At 42.2% G+C, this 14,868-nt stretch overlaps 1 protein-coding gene across 1 annotated transcript in view; it reads right to left on the bottom strand.

The window, feature by feature from the left end:
* Positions 1-3,237: 3,237 nt before the first annotated feature.
* The window catches only part of LOC128115349 (zinc finger protein 431-like), a 96,711-nt gene continuing 85,080 nt past the window's right edge, over positions 3,238-14,868 (bottom strand). Inside the window, exons 11-12 of the mRNA XM_052745916.1 lie at positions 8,539-13,296; positions 3,238-7,152 (exon numbers count right to left, since the gene is read on the bottom strand). The gene's annotated coding sequence lies outside the window, so the exon portion shown is untranslated. The remainder of the gene's footprint in view (positions 7,153-8,538; positions 13,297-14,868) is intronic.

Below are 14,868 nucleotides of genomic sequence, written 5' to 3'. Positions count from 1 at the left end.
TAACATATTTGGTAGGATTCAACAGTTCTTTACGGGTGAAGGATGGTGTGTGTATCTGGTCCATCACATCGCAAGAAATGGAGCCTCTCTCTTTCCCTGGGTTTCTTTTTTCCTTCTGTACTATCGACTCTACCATGTGGACTTTTTTTTTTAACTTTTATTAATTCCTTGCGGAGGATTTCACATCATGTATCCTGATCCCACCTGTCTCCCCGTCTTCCTGCATCCACCCACTGCCCTTACAACCTCCTCCCCTCAAAACAAAACAAAATTTAAAAGAAAACCCAAAACCAAACCAAACACATAAAACAAAGGGGTGAGTGGGAGGGGAAGCTGTGGTGTGTGGCCTGATGAGTCACACACTACACCCTTTAGTCCATTCATCTTCATTTGCCCTGAGTCATTGTTCTGGGTCAAGACCTCTGGCCATCGCTACACCATCAATAATGGGCTCTCACTGGGGCTCCTCCTGTGTGTGTGTGTGTGTGTGTGTGTGTGTGTGTGTGTGTGTGTGTGTGTGTGTGTGTTTAGATCCTGCAGTTTTGGACCTGTAGCTTCATCCCCATCTCATGCTCTAATGGTTCACAGATGAGGTGGTTGTTGGGGTGGGCCAACTCATAGCTCCGGTCCTGGGTGGCAGCTGGGTTTACCCAACACAGCCCGCAGCAAGGAGCTGGGCCAGATCTTCTGCTCTCGTGCCCTTGGTCCGGCTCACTCACACTCACACCACCAAGGTCAGCTCCACTCTCTTGCCTAGGGGACTTGCAGGGCCCTCTCTCGCGATTGCTGGAGGGGCATATGAGGGTGGGCGGGGTGTCGGCGCTCCAGATCTCATGCCCTCAGGGCTGGCTCATCTGTGCCCCTGACAACAGGGTTAGCTCTAGTATGGTGCCCTGGCAGTCTGCGGGGCTCGCTCTCTTGTGTGTTGCAGCTGGGGTGTGGCAGGGCTAGTTCTCCAACTCTCTCGAACCCGGGCCATTTCTCTCGCCCTCTCAGGTAGGGGGGCGGGCCGGATACACACATCTTTCCCTCCCCCATACCACCACATACCATGTGGATTTTTAACTGAACATCTTCAAGGCGGTTGCTTTAGGTCCAGCAACTGTGTCAGGATTGCAGACGAGACAAGGACATGGGAGGAAAAAGCCTGTTTTATTTTGGTGTTTTCTTTTTCTTCAGGGAAAAGAGAAGCTCTGCTGGGAGACAATTCATTAACTAAAATTATGCAATATGACCATCCTTATATTGAAAGAAAAATAAGACATGAACATAACGCCTTGTGAATAACGGTCTCCGTTACCAAGGAAAAGTGAGAAATGGCTATCGTGATAAAAACAGAACGTGTCTTCCACTGCCTGGAATCACCAGAATAATAATCATAGATGTATAGTTTCCTTGCTTTATGCCATGCACAGTGACAAAATAGATACATAAAACATAGGCATGATAAACAGCAATCTGAATTCCCCAACCTTGGCACTATTGACAATTTGGGTCAGGTGTTTTCCTGAGAGGGACTGAATTGTGAGTGCAAGGTGATGAGGGAATCCCTTGTCTCTGCTGAAATTAATAGGGCACTGGTAGCTTTCAGCCCAGAGAAAGTTAAGACAAAACACTAAAAGCTAAGCACCCCCCAGTATCCTACACACGAGTTTCGTGCCGTAACACTAAATATTATGGGTTCAGGTTGGGACTATACACTTGTAATATGCAAAACGCCGTGCTAAAAAACCTTTAAATTCCCTGGAAGTTTGCAGAAATTCCTCTTCGAGCAGTGAGTGGTAAGAGTATCCATAGCTGCATCACACAAGAAGAGAGGCACGCATCCTTTCCAGATGGGGCATTGCCTCAATCCAACAGCAGAGGGCAGCAAAGTCCACATTCTGATTCAGGAGCGACTTGGGCAGGAATTTCCAACATCAGGACCAGTCCTTTCAAAGAACTTTTTACTGTGGGCTGAAATTAATTAAACTGTCATTCTGCTGTGGAGAGCATAAATTCTTCCATAAACAATGAGTCCTGGAAGTCCTAGAGTCCAGAGGGAGACTGACTCCAAGCCACAGAGTTCTATATCTCCACTACCTTCTTTACTAGCATCTGTCACCTAAAATGGGACATCTTGGAGTGGGTGTCTCAGTGTCGAACTAATACACACTGTGCTTCAGAAACTGACCGCAATGATCATTTATTCCTTCCAGCCAGTTCCTGATACCTTGGTTCCTGCTCCTGTGCATGTCCCAACTGCAGGAGACCACCACCTCGCCAGACTCTGAAGGGGTGGGTTGCAATCTTGGTTCTCTGAGAAATTCAAGAAATGCCAAAAATTTTCACTTTGCTTAGCTCTACTGCTCGTTTGTGAGGTTGGAAATGTTGTATTTCAAGCACTTTACAGGCTGAGGCTGAACCCAAAGGTCTTGGGTTTGGTTTGATTTGGTTTCGGTTGTTTGTGAGCATTCACGAGCAAGGATAAAATTTAATCACATGCAAAGACAGACATTAAATGCCATCCATAGTTACATAGCGAATGAGTCATTAAACTTTAATTTAAAAAGAGATGGCAAGTTGTCATTCCTGTTTGTAGGACCACGGCCATCCACTTCGTTTTTGATTTCTCAATAGAAGTCGTCTTTCATCACTTAGATTTTTGTTTGTTTGTTTTCTTAGGTTTTCCAGTTTGCCAGAGTACAGATATTTTATTTTCCCATATATTGCATATGGACTGCAGTTTCCAACTGATGCAAATAGATGCAGAGACCTACAACCAAACATTAGCTGGAGCACGGGGAATCCTTCTGAAGAAGAGGAGGAAGTGTTGCAGGAGTCGGGTCAAGGGCATCACAAGAAAACCCACAGAATCAACTAACCTGGCCTCACGGGGGCTCACAGAGACTGAACTGACAACCAGGCAGCCTGTATGGGTTTGACTCAGATGTTATGGTTGCGTAGCTTGGTCTTCTTGTGGGACTCCTAACAGTGGGAGCAGGGGCTGTCTCTGGTTCTTTTGCCTGCTCTTAAGACCCTTTTCCTCCTACTGGGTTGCCTTGTCCAGCTTTAATATGGGGGATGTGCCTAGTCTTATTGCAACTTGATATGCCATGTTGGGCTGATATCCCCGAGAGGCCTGCCCTTTTCTGAAGGGAAATGGAGGAGGAGTGGATGTGAGGAGAGAGGAGGTAGGGGAGAGGGAAGGGAAGGGAGAGGGAAGGGAGGGGAGAGGGAAGGGAGGAAAAACTTGGGTCCAGAAGTCTTGTTTTTATTATGCATTCTGCCAATCTTTCAAAATTAGAGTATTCTAACATTTATACTTAATGTATAAATATATACATATATCGGTATAGTCAGGTTTTATAGATAGATTGATAGATACATAGATGGATAGATAGATAGATAGATAGATAGATAGATAGATAGATAGATAGATAGATGATAGATGGATAGACAGATAGATGGTAGATGGATGGAAAGAAAGAAAGAAAGAAAGAAAGAAAGAAAGAAAGAAAGAAAGAAAGAAAGTTAGGTAGATGATAGATGGATGGATAGATGGTAGATAGATGGATGGATGGATATGTAGAAAGATAGATAGATAGATAGATAGATAGATAGATAGATAGATAGATAAATAGATTTCACATCTATCAGTATAGTCCGGTTTAAATCTACCAACCACATTCCTGTTGTTTTATATCTTCTGTGAGTTTTTTGTTTGGTTTTGGTTTGGGTTTTGGTTGCCTGTATATAGTTTTATTTCATTAGTGGTTTCTTGAGGGATTAGTTTATTGATTCATACAAAAGGCGAATCTTTCCAAAATTAAAAAGAAAACTTAAACCCCAAGTCATTGTTCTTCCCTTCCTCCCATCAGCGCAGCCAATTCTGACATCAGACATCTCCTGCCCCTCCTCAGTTCCATGCTGGGTTGCTCTGAGTACCTTGTCATTGTCTGTAATTAAGTCCCTGTGATTATCCACTCTCAGTCCTTGCAAGGTTATCACAGCTGTAACATTGGTATTTCCAAAGAGGTTGTAATGCAAGAAGGAAACGGTCTTTAAACAGACTCGAGAGATCTTTAACTGAGATCCATAGTGCACATTAAAATGCAAATGTTTGTGCTGTTCATTGCAAGAAAGTACACTATGGTGCATTGCAATATTTAAGAGCCCACAGCGATATCCCCGGGACAGTTCGGTTACAAGCACATTCCAAAGAAAGATGTGCCACCTTTCCCCTCTCACAGAAAATGTTTCTATTAAGTATAGCGTGTAAAATGAAATCACAACACTCGGGTTTAATGTGGTCAATTATAAATACCTCTCTTTTAAAACATTTTATAGAAGTAGTATTGAGGCACCAAAGGCTATGCCCAATTAATAGAGTCAACCTGACGAGTCTAAAGATGAGTCTAAAGAGTCTTCGGAACCATCTCTATAACCTAAGCTGTAAACATATCTATGACCTCTAAAATTCTTCTCACACTCTTTTTAGCAAGTAGGTTCTTCAAACGTATTCATTGTGAAGAGTTCAAAGTAACTGAGAAATTTCCTTAAGTGGTCTGAAAACCCATTCCCTTTCCACTGGACAGTATGAATGTTATGTTACAATGGTATCTTTCTACCTGTAATGTCCATTGGATCTCATGTCTAACACCTAAAATACCAGCATGCTGGGCTCTTTCATTCACATTTAGAAAATAATCTCCATAAAAGGAGCATTCAGAAGCAGGTGTGCTTGCTTGGACTTGGTTCAAAGTTAAGTGGATCTTGACCAGATTCCTTCAGATTACTTAATGCCTGGTGTATCACTGTGCAGTCCCTTCAGAGTCCTCCAGATCTTTCACTCAGTCACCTTGCATTCTGGAAGCTATTCCGGAATACAAACAATGGGGTAATAAGCCTTTATTTCTTACGTCACAACCATGACATATAGTCATATGACACATAAGGTATGCACGAGAGCTCTTGTTGGCTTTGGCAATTCCAGAAAGAAGAAAAAAAGGTACCTGAGAGAAGTGAGCAGGTAACTGTATTACTGTGACTTCTGAAATATTTGTTTATTTATTTTTATGTGTATAGGTGTTTCATCTACATGTACATCTGCACACCAGAAGAGAGCATCAGACCACATGATAGATGCTTGTGATCTACCATGTGGCTGCTGAGAATTGAACTCAGAACCTTTGGGAAGAGTAGCCAGTGTTCCTACCTGCTGAGCCATCTCTCCAGCCTCTATTTGTGACTTCTGAATACTGTTCAAATTCATGTTTGATTTTTTTTTTAGGAATTTTACATTGTGCTAGTAACTACATACATAATCATTGACGTGAGATATATATATATAGATAGATAGATAGATAGATAGATAGATAGATAGATATCTATATATATATATACACACACACATATATCAAGCACTCCTTTGGGAAACATGCAGACATGTATAAAACATTAGAAATTACATCTATAAAAACTATAGTTTTGTATCTCTAGGATCAAGAATCAGTTCCCTTGCCTATGTAACTAATCAGTTAATGTCTGGATAACTTGGACTTTCTAAAACTTATGGTACAGGAAAGGAGTTAGCCACTAAGGAACATGGGCTCATTGTTTGTGAGAAAATTAAGATTGGGGAAATGTACTGCTTTAAGAGATTTTTTTTTCTAAGTTAGTGCATGCTGAACATTAATGAAGATGGTCTGCCATGGGGGTGGGGGGCTGAGGAGAAAGACAATAGCTACTTGACAATCCAGTTCTAAAATGGAACCAAAAGACCTCCAATCCTTATGGCTGCTCTGTGTATAAGAAGTAGTCTGTGCTGGGTTTCTTCCAAAAATCAGAGACCCAGTGGTGAATTCCAAGTCCTCCCTGCCCTCAATGAATGGCCAGTGTTATGAACACAGCAATGTGTATATTTAATTTGCTTAATCAGACTAGAACCATGTTGGTAGCCCACGATGTGTTCAGAGAATGAGGCCTCACCTCCATAAACAGCAAACTATGGATCCATGTATTTGTCTCATAAGTCCTTTGGAAAGTATTTACTCATTGGAAGAAGAAACGTAAAAGAATTTTACAGAGCTGTCTGAATGTGAAATAAATTCATAGAGATTTATTCCCTTCTTTCTGATATCTTACCATTTATTAAAAAAGAAGAAAATAACAAATGAAAAGTTGAAAACAGAAGAAAGAAGTGCCACTGATATCTGTCGGTAAACATCATGGAAGGTAAAACCAGATTAGCAGGTGGAATGAGTAGGCAATACAGCAGGGAAGAAGGAGCTGCCAACCTTCCCAAAGGACTCTAGAGTGGCACTGCACTCAGAGCCCGCAGACATTCTGCCCAGCTGTAAGATGCATGAAAGAAAGGGATAAATACTTCCATTGGAAGTTAGGATTTTATTCTATTAATTTTTAGAAGATACAAACATCCATTCCATAACTTGTATCCAAAAATTCTGTTCCTGCTTTCAAATCCTAGCACCCAGGAGACACAGGAACAGAGATGAGTTGAGAAAGATCATCTTTGGCTACAAAACAAGTTTCAGGCTAGCCTGGGCTACATGAGACCCTCCATCAAATAGAGATAGATAGATAGATAGATAGATAGATAGATAGATAGATAGATAGATAGATAGATGATAGATAGATAGATAGATAGATAGATAGATAGATAGATGATAGAAAGATAGATAGATAGATAGATAGATAGATAGATAGATAGATAGATAGATAGATAGATGATAGATAGGTAGATCTGCTCCTGCTCCTTGGATGGTCCTCTTATCCTTCTACTGCCCCAGGCTTTCTTTGGGGAAAACAAGTCATCAACTCCCCCCAGAACTATGCACAGAACAGCTTCCCAATGCCTGATGGCAGCTTGCCCAGAAGGCAGTGGCTGCCTTCACGTTCACGAGGTGACAAACTGTCACAAGTTGCTTTTGTCTGATCAGTTGCAGGACTCAGGTTGTGGAGAAAGTCTTTTGTCCCAGCATTTCTGGGTAGAGTTGTGTGTGCTGAGATTGGTTCTCTTGGAACTTGTCCAAAGATCCAGCACCAATATGTACCTGCCGAACATCCAATATCTGCCAATACCCGTATCCTCAGCCTGCCCACCTCTGCCAGTCCAGAGAGCACAGAGGTACTTCTTTCTTCCTGAAAAATCTGAAAAAATCAGGACATCAGATCTGACTGGGATTTCAATTATCCAGGATAAGCCTCTCATTTCATAAACTGAGTTGGGGACAGTCGGATTCTTTATTCGTAACCCTCTAAAGGTCAAGATGAGGCAGGAGTCACTAATCCCTGACCTCATAACTAAGTACATCCTCCTTGTCATCTGAAAGTCCGTGTTACATTGAACTCAGGCTTATAAACTTTCCATTTTCATCTACTTGAACAGCTTCTTAAGATCACTGGGGACCTCCATGGGTTACACTCTGCCATGCCCTCAAATATTAACTGCAATATACACAGCTCTCTCCAGGACTGAAGCAATCAGACATTTCCTATTATTGGTCTCTGTAACCTTTCAAAAATCCAGACAGATAAATGTCCCTGACTGTGGGAGGTGACTGACAGGGAGGAGTCTGGCAGAGCCTTGTCAACGCATGAATGACAGCTGAAGACCTGTAACCTTCCCTATCAAAACAGGCGAATGGAAAATTTTCTAAAAACAATCTGTCATGGAGCATGTCAGATTGTCTGCATGAAGGTAAGAGGAGGGGCCTACGGACTTCTCTTGGAGATGGAGCAATTGGTATGTTCACAGAACACTTGTTTCAGGTCCTGCCTGGGCTGGATATCACATGAAAGATAAAATGGGAAGGACAATATGTAAAGAACATCCAGTCCCAGTGGCCACAGATCACTGATCTAAGGCATGACACTTGTTTCTCATGAGCTTGTCCAGTGGTTTCCTTTTGAATAATACAGGAATGTAGATTCCATTCCTCTCTGAAGAACATCAGTAATGGAATCTCTCCTATCATAAGTCATGTATATATGCAGGTGCCAGGCTTTGTGCTGAGTACTAGGCAACCAGAAAGAATGAGAATGATCCAGATATGGCCTTCATCACACAGAGTTTGTTTCTCTAGGTAAGCATACGTATATGTGTGTGGGTGGATTTACATACATGTATATGGACACATACACTATACATATGTGTTACACATATAATATGAGCTTAGTAAGTGCTTGAATTTTATCAAGACATATGTCAGGTGGCTCATCTACAATTAGAACATAAAGCAATATAATAGAGTTTAGTGGAATGTAAAAAGGCTTGGGAATTGGACACATGGTCCTCTCATTAAGTGTTTACACCTCTCATGAAATTATTTACCTCTCAAGATTTTCCCCAGCTCTATCCACCCTTGTTACAAGGCAAAATGATAAAGGTACTAGACAGGGGCATCTTCCTCAAGGGCAAGTTTTTCCAGGATGGAATATTATATTAGCCTCCCTAAGCCAGATCAACTATGAAGGGCTGAACTTGAAGGGCTGAGAACGGGTCACATACACTAGTAGGATTACTAAAGGTAATACTTCTTTCTAAAGTTGTGTCCAAGTGTCCAAATGATGCAGAGGCTGTGAACACACATCACATTACTCTCCAAATATCCCACTGTAAGCCTTTGTCAGACAGGTCCACCATCACCTCCATAGCCTTTCTGGTTTCCTCATAAAAGGTAGGGGAACGTAGAAAAAATATTAAAGAGGTATAAAATTTACCTTCTAAGCCACTAACTAACTAAAGTGGGTTGGAAGATGCATGCCTGCTTGGTGCTCTGAACTTTTCAGAAAATGTAGGCAATTACTGTTGTCCGGTATCTGCAGCTAATCCATTGTAGATGTGGAACTTCACACTCTTCCTGTGTCGTAGCTGGACCTTAACGTATCACTTGACCTACAGCTCCCATTGGTCAAGCAGGCATGCATCTTCCAGCCCACTTTAGTAATTGCCTATGTGGTTCTGATGGTGTTTGTCTTCATGGAAAAGTTCAGAGCACCAAGCAGGCAGGTGCTGTAGTCACAGGAGACAACTGAGCAAGCCAGAGCTTAAGCAATATTTCAGAAAACAAACAGCTATTAAGAAACAGAGGGAGGATTCAGACTCGGGCTGTCTGGCTTCAAGTCTTATACTATCTCCCTGGGTTCTCGCTGTTACTCTCCTGTTAAAATGGGGCTGTTGCCATTACGAAGTCCGATTATTGTGACCGCTACAGAAAATGGACATAGCAAGTGCATTTTCCAGCCAGTTCTAGGGTCTCCAGCACATTCCTTTCTTTCTGTGGACTTCAGGTTCCTGGTAGAAAAGGAAAAGGCTTAAGGAATCAACCCAGGATCTCAGGTTCCAATTTAATATTCCAAAGAGCAGAATATTTCTCTCGTTGAAGTGTTATTTTAATGCCTTCATCCACAGAGGACTCAAGAGAGAGAGAGAGACCAAATCTACCTCACGGACGTTGGCAGCTCTTACAGCTTACGTCAGCTGAAATAGAGGCACTCATGCTTATCATACGGACTGTCCCCTTGCTTGAAAATTTCTCCTTATAGAGGGAAAATTCAAGGTATAGAAATAGGAATAGAGCGAACATTTTAAGATGGAGAGCCAGCCAATGTTTCACATTATATATTGATTAGTGATTCTCACTGCAAACTTGGAATCTGACACCTCACTGCATGGGCAAGAGACCTGGCTTCGGATATTCCTTGGGCAAGATTTGTCTAATTAAGGACTTTCAGTAACAAATAAATGACACAGATTCCATCTGCCCTTGAGTCCTTCTTCACTTCAAAGATACCCTGGCTGTCGAGGCTGCAAGCATCGCCCAAGCTCTTCTATGACAGTGCACAGCTTTAGATGTTGGGAAATAAAGATACTAGAGTGGTCCTGTATAAAAGAGTAAAAAGGAGGTGGAATTTGGGCCAGGTTGTTGTCAGTTATCTAATGTGTTCTCACTACACACACACACACACACACACACACACACACACACACACACACACACACACACACACACCAGGAGCTCCATTGAATGGTTTCAACATAAGAATTACTAACTTAACCCTTCTCAAATCAAAGTGAACTAGCTGTGCCTTCCAGAGAGGCACATTCTCATTTTGTGGTCATGAACGACTCTTCAAAAGGGAAGTGGTCCCTTTAAGTTTTTGTGAGAGTTTTATGATGTCTCATGCTTCAGGGTTCAGGTCATTTCATTGTGACTTTCAATAATAACATTTAATGATTTGGAAAATAAATTTTTTTCAGTTACTGGCAAATATCATAAGCTCCTTTTGCTTTATGGATGACTTCTAATAAAGTTGTTGTGGTACCAGTGCTTGCTTCCTTTTGGATGCCATGTTAACCAGCTGTATGTTGCTATGACAAAGTACCCAGGATAAATAAGCAAAAAGGAGAAGAGACTTCTTTTTGACTCACAGTTTCAGAGGTATTAGTTCATAGTTCTGTGGCTCAGTTGCTTTTGCATCCTTAGGAAGGCAGTGCATCATGGCAATAGTGTCTGATGAAGAAAAGATGTTGAGAATTCATAAACACCAGGAAGAGAGTGAGAAGAAGGTCTTTTAAGGACACAACACAACAACCTGCATTCTCCAACTAGGCTCCTAACTTCTTGCACCTTCCAATGGCACCACCAGCTCAGGCAAAGCCTTCAACGCGTGAGCTTAGAGGGGCTGTTCCAGATGTAACATGTAACAGATGATTTGGACAAGGCTCCAAAAAACAGAACCTAGGTTGGGAGGAGTAATTCGTGAAGTTTACAGTCCATATTCTTTCGTATTTTTGTTCACTCAAACAATACTGAATATCGAGTGCAACGTGTGTATCTTAAAGTTATCGTAGTAATTATTGGTGATGACATATCTACCCTGTACTGGGACAAAAATGAAAGGTTTGTGGATTAGTTTTCTTTCTATTGTTGTGATAAACGTCATCACCAAAAGTAACATGAGGAAGAAAGGGTTGGTGACATCTTATAGCTTATAGTCCACCACTGAGGGAAGTTTGGGAAGAAACTCAAGCAGGAATCTAGAGGCAGGAACTGGAGTAGAGCCCACAAAGGACCACTGCTTACTGGCTTGCTTTCATGGCTTGCCCAGCCGGCTTTCTTATACCCAAGGGTGGTATCACCTCAGCGAGTTGTGCTCTCCCACACTAATTAACCAAGAAAATTCCTCTACAGACTTGCCTACAAGCCAACCTGATGGAGACAATTCCTCCACTGAGGTTCCCACTTCCCAGGTGGCTCTCGTTTGTGTCAGGTTGACATAAAAACTAACTAGCAGGGCCTCGTGGAAGTCTTATAATAATTGTATGGGAGGGAATATACTGTTATCGTCTTCTTGTAGATAGAAAAACTAGGCTCACAAAAAAATGATACATCCAACATCACACGCTTACCCCGGAGAATGATGAAAAAGCCATATGTGGTATCAACAAATACAGTTACATCTCCTCTGGGGCTGGAGGGATAAAACATTCATTCTTTGACCTATGCAGATACATGGAGCCATACCTCACCGGGAAATAAGACTTGGGTATCTGGGGTGTCAGTGATGGGACAAATAAATCATGAAGATGAGTGACACAAGGAAGGTCACCACAGGTTACATAATGATAAACAACGTCTGTCACCCAGAAGTTTGACAGGTGCCCTCCTGGCACCCAGGCTCTGATTCCTGCAGTTTTCTTTTCACATGAGGAGTTCTGTCAGTATTAGAGAGAGGAGCTCCCCCTTCCCACACATTTCTCTGCCATTCTTCAATCCAGGCTTTGCTTAATGGACTCTGGAAGGACTTCACTTAGGAAGGACAATGAGAGGGCGTTAGAGTCTGGGACAAGGTGAATTTTGTCTGGTGTGATGGCCCCTGTAATTCCACTGTTTTCTAGACCTGCTAAATTGATAACAAGGATTTACCCTCTCTACAGAAGCAGAAATAATTTATGATACCCATTTCATTATCTGGAAGGCTCCCACATAGCTTTACATAATGACTCATGTTGTCTTTATGGATTTTTTTTCCTAGGGAACATTTTAATCTAGCTGGAGTAAATAATATCAATCACTTTGCTCGTATAATCATTATTGGCTTGGGTCTTTGATTGATTTTTAAATATTGTGTTCTTTGCTGGAGGCAGGCTAGTGGAATAGAAACAACACTGTCCTAGAAACCAAACTGGAGTTCGGGTTTCTCAGTCCGATTTCATTACAATAGGGTCCGTGTCTTCCCAAATACTCCGTTTACTTCTCTGCTTTGAGCCTTTGATCGAACAGAATTCTGCAAGAAGGACAGGGACACTGAGTAAGTGTGTGCTGGGAAACTTGGTGTCAGCAGCCTCTTCTGCTAGTGCCTGGTTGTATGACCTTGGGGACGCTAGGGAAACTTCTCACATTCTTGTGTCTGGGAAACTGATAATCAGTTAAACCTGTCATCCCCAATAGTTAAAGATTTGATGAGAAGATTCAGATGAAGCACTTTAGAGAGTCCCTGTGCTGTTGTGCTCAACAAGCAGGCATTTGTTGTATCTACATCCTCGCTTCCATTCCAGAGTACCCCTGTGTACTCAGCAAACACCTACAATGCCCCTCCTCTGAGCAGCCTTCCATGGGTTCCTTTCCGATTCTCCCTACATGGAATAGATGACTTTCTCTTTCTGATCTCTCGATCCACTTTGTGGATAAGACACTTTATCCACCCAGACAAGGAGTGTTCACAAGGCTGTGGTTACTCTGCTTTACTGCCACAGTAGGTCTACAAGGAGGTCACTGTTTCCAGCGAGAGGTGACACACGTAGTAGGCTAGCATGGTGGTATGAAAGTAGCATGGTTGCTGGTTCAGAACAGTAATTTCTCAAACTGTAAATCCCAGGGGCAGTCCATGGAAGCATGTAAATTGAGTTTTCTTTGCCTCGTCTCCATTGTGTTTTATTTCTCAATTTACATTTACTTTCTGATTTTCTCTGGTTTCTTCTATTACTCATGCCTAGTGTCCTTTAGGTATTTCTTCTTTATTCTTTTCTTTCATTCTTTCTTTCTTCTTTTTCCTTTTTTCCTTTCTTTCTCCTGTCTTCTCTGTCTTCTCCTTCTTCTCTTTCTTCTCCTTCTTCTCTCCCTCTCCTCTCCTCTTTCTTTTCATACACTGGCATAGGAGAATGCCCAGGAAAGTCTTGTAGGAAAGACAGTACCCAGGCTGAGTCTTCAAGGAAGTGTGAGATTTATACCACAGGTGTCATGAGGAAGATTGTGTACAGATGGAACAGAAGAAAAACATATGAGATCCCTGGGGAGGAGGAAAATACAAGAGAAAAATGTGTGAGTGAATAATGAAGTGCCAAAAGTTAGTAATGTTAGGGATGCCTCAAAGCTGGGCTAGAATGAACAAGAGAGAGTATGTAAGCAGTCCACAGAAACATGGGCATTCGTTGCCTGTGGAATGAGTTCCACACGGGGGCTTCAAGGAAGAGAATGATATGAGTAAATTTGAATGCCAGAAAGATCCCCATTTCTGGGTGTAGGAAACCAAGTACATGCAGAGTGTTCTGCTGTGGGAGTGAGACAGTCCAAGAAGGGGATGCTGATGTCTCAAGGACCTGTGGATATGTGGTAGTTCAGCATGTAACCTCTGCTTAATCACTAGGGTCCTAATCCAGATTCTGCCAACCACAGAGGCCAGGATGAAAGGGTAACTCCCAATGCCCTACACTCCCAGACAAACCTCTCAGGGCGTGGAAATGGGCTTTTGTGCCAGGTGGATGACTATTCCATACCAAGAAACAAAGTGATTTGTCTAATAATCCATCCTTATACTTCACAGGTTAGGAACATGAGATGGACACTTTTAGTCATTCATTTATTTTAATATTGTACAGAAATGCCCTAAATGCAGGGTTTCCATCAGAATGGAAGATGGGTCAAGCTCCCCAAATTCTGGAGATGACATAGAACATAAGCAATATATTAATGCACATGGTTGCCCTCATGATATAAGTTGGTTTATGTTATGAAGAAAACTGAAGCAATTAGAGTTAAATCAGATAAGGTGGCTTAATTAGGATGGCAAATTTATATGGGATGGAAATGGGAGGCTGTTCTAAAGAATGTAAGTGAGAAAACCAGGCAAGTGTTTAGGGGAAGAGTGTTCCAGGATGAAGAAATAGCAGACGCAAATGACTTAGAGCAGGTATAGGGGTGATTAAGTGTCATCCAGGAGGCCAGTGTGGTACTTAGAGGGTGCATAGAGGGTACTTAGAGGGTACAGGGGAAAAGACACCAGAGCAGTAAGGGCTTCTTTGACGCCCAGCTTAGATTTAGTTCCTACGTGTACAGGGAAGCCATTGGAGCAAAGAGAGAATAGAGAGCATGATTTAACATCTGACAGCACATACATGGTAGAATGCAAACTAGACCATCATGGAGCAGAACTGACGGAACCCACCTAAGAGAGCTTTGTCAGAGTCACAGGAGAAGAGACATGGTGGAATGGACTGGGACCTTGTGAGGGAGCCAAAGGAAATGGCAGAATTCTGGATCTCTACTGAAGACAGAACTGACAGACTAGTTGGGAAGCATTAATGTAAAGTAGCAAAAACAAGGAGAGGGCTGCATGGTTATTTCAGGGTTGAACCTGAGCAACTGGATAAAAAAGTGCTCTTGAGTTAAGCAAGAATAGGATGGAGTTTAGTATCCTGGGACTTGCAATTGCTATTGGTTACCCACACTCCCTCTGGCAGTAATGCATTTGACAGCCTAGTTCCTTCACCTGCATGTACCACACACACACACACACACACACACACACACACACACACACACCTACAAACAATGCATATAGCAACCTGAGACCTCTCTCAGT

This window comes from Peromyscus californicus, unplaced genomic scaffold (assembly GCF_007827085.1).
Source record: "Peromyscus californicus insignis strain IS unplaced genomic scaffold, ASM782708v3 Scaffold_1__1_contigs__length_55948999, whole genome shotgun sequence".
Lineage (NCBI taxonomy): Eukaryota > Metazoa > Chordata > Mammalia > Rodentia > Cricetidae > Peromyscus > Peromyscus californicus.
Note: the sequence above shows the minus strand (reverse complement) of the source record. Positions and strands in the feature narration are given on the sequence as shown.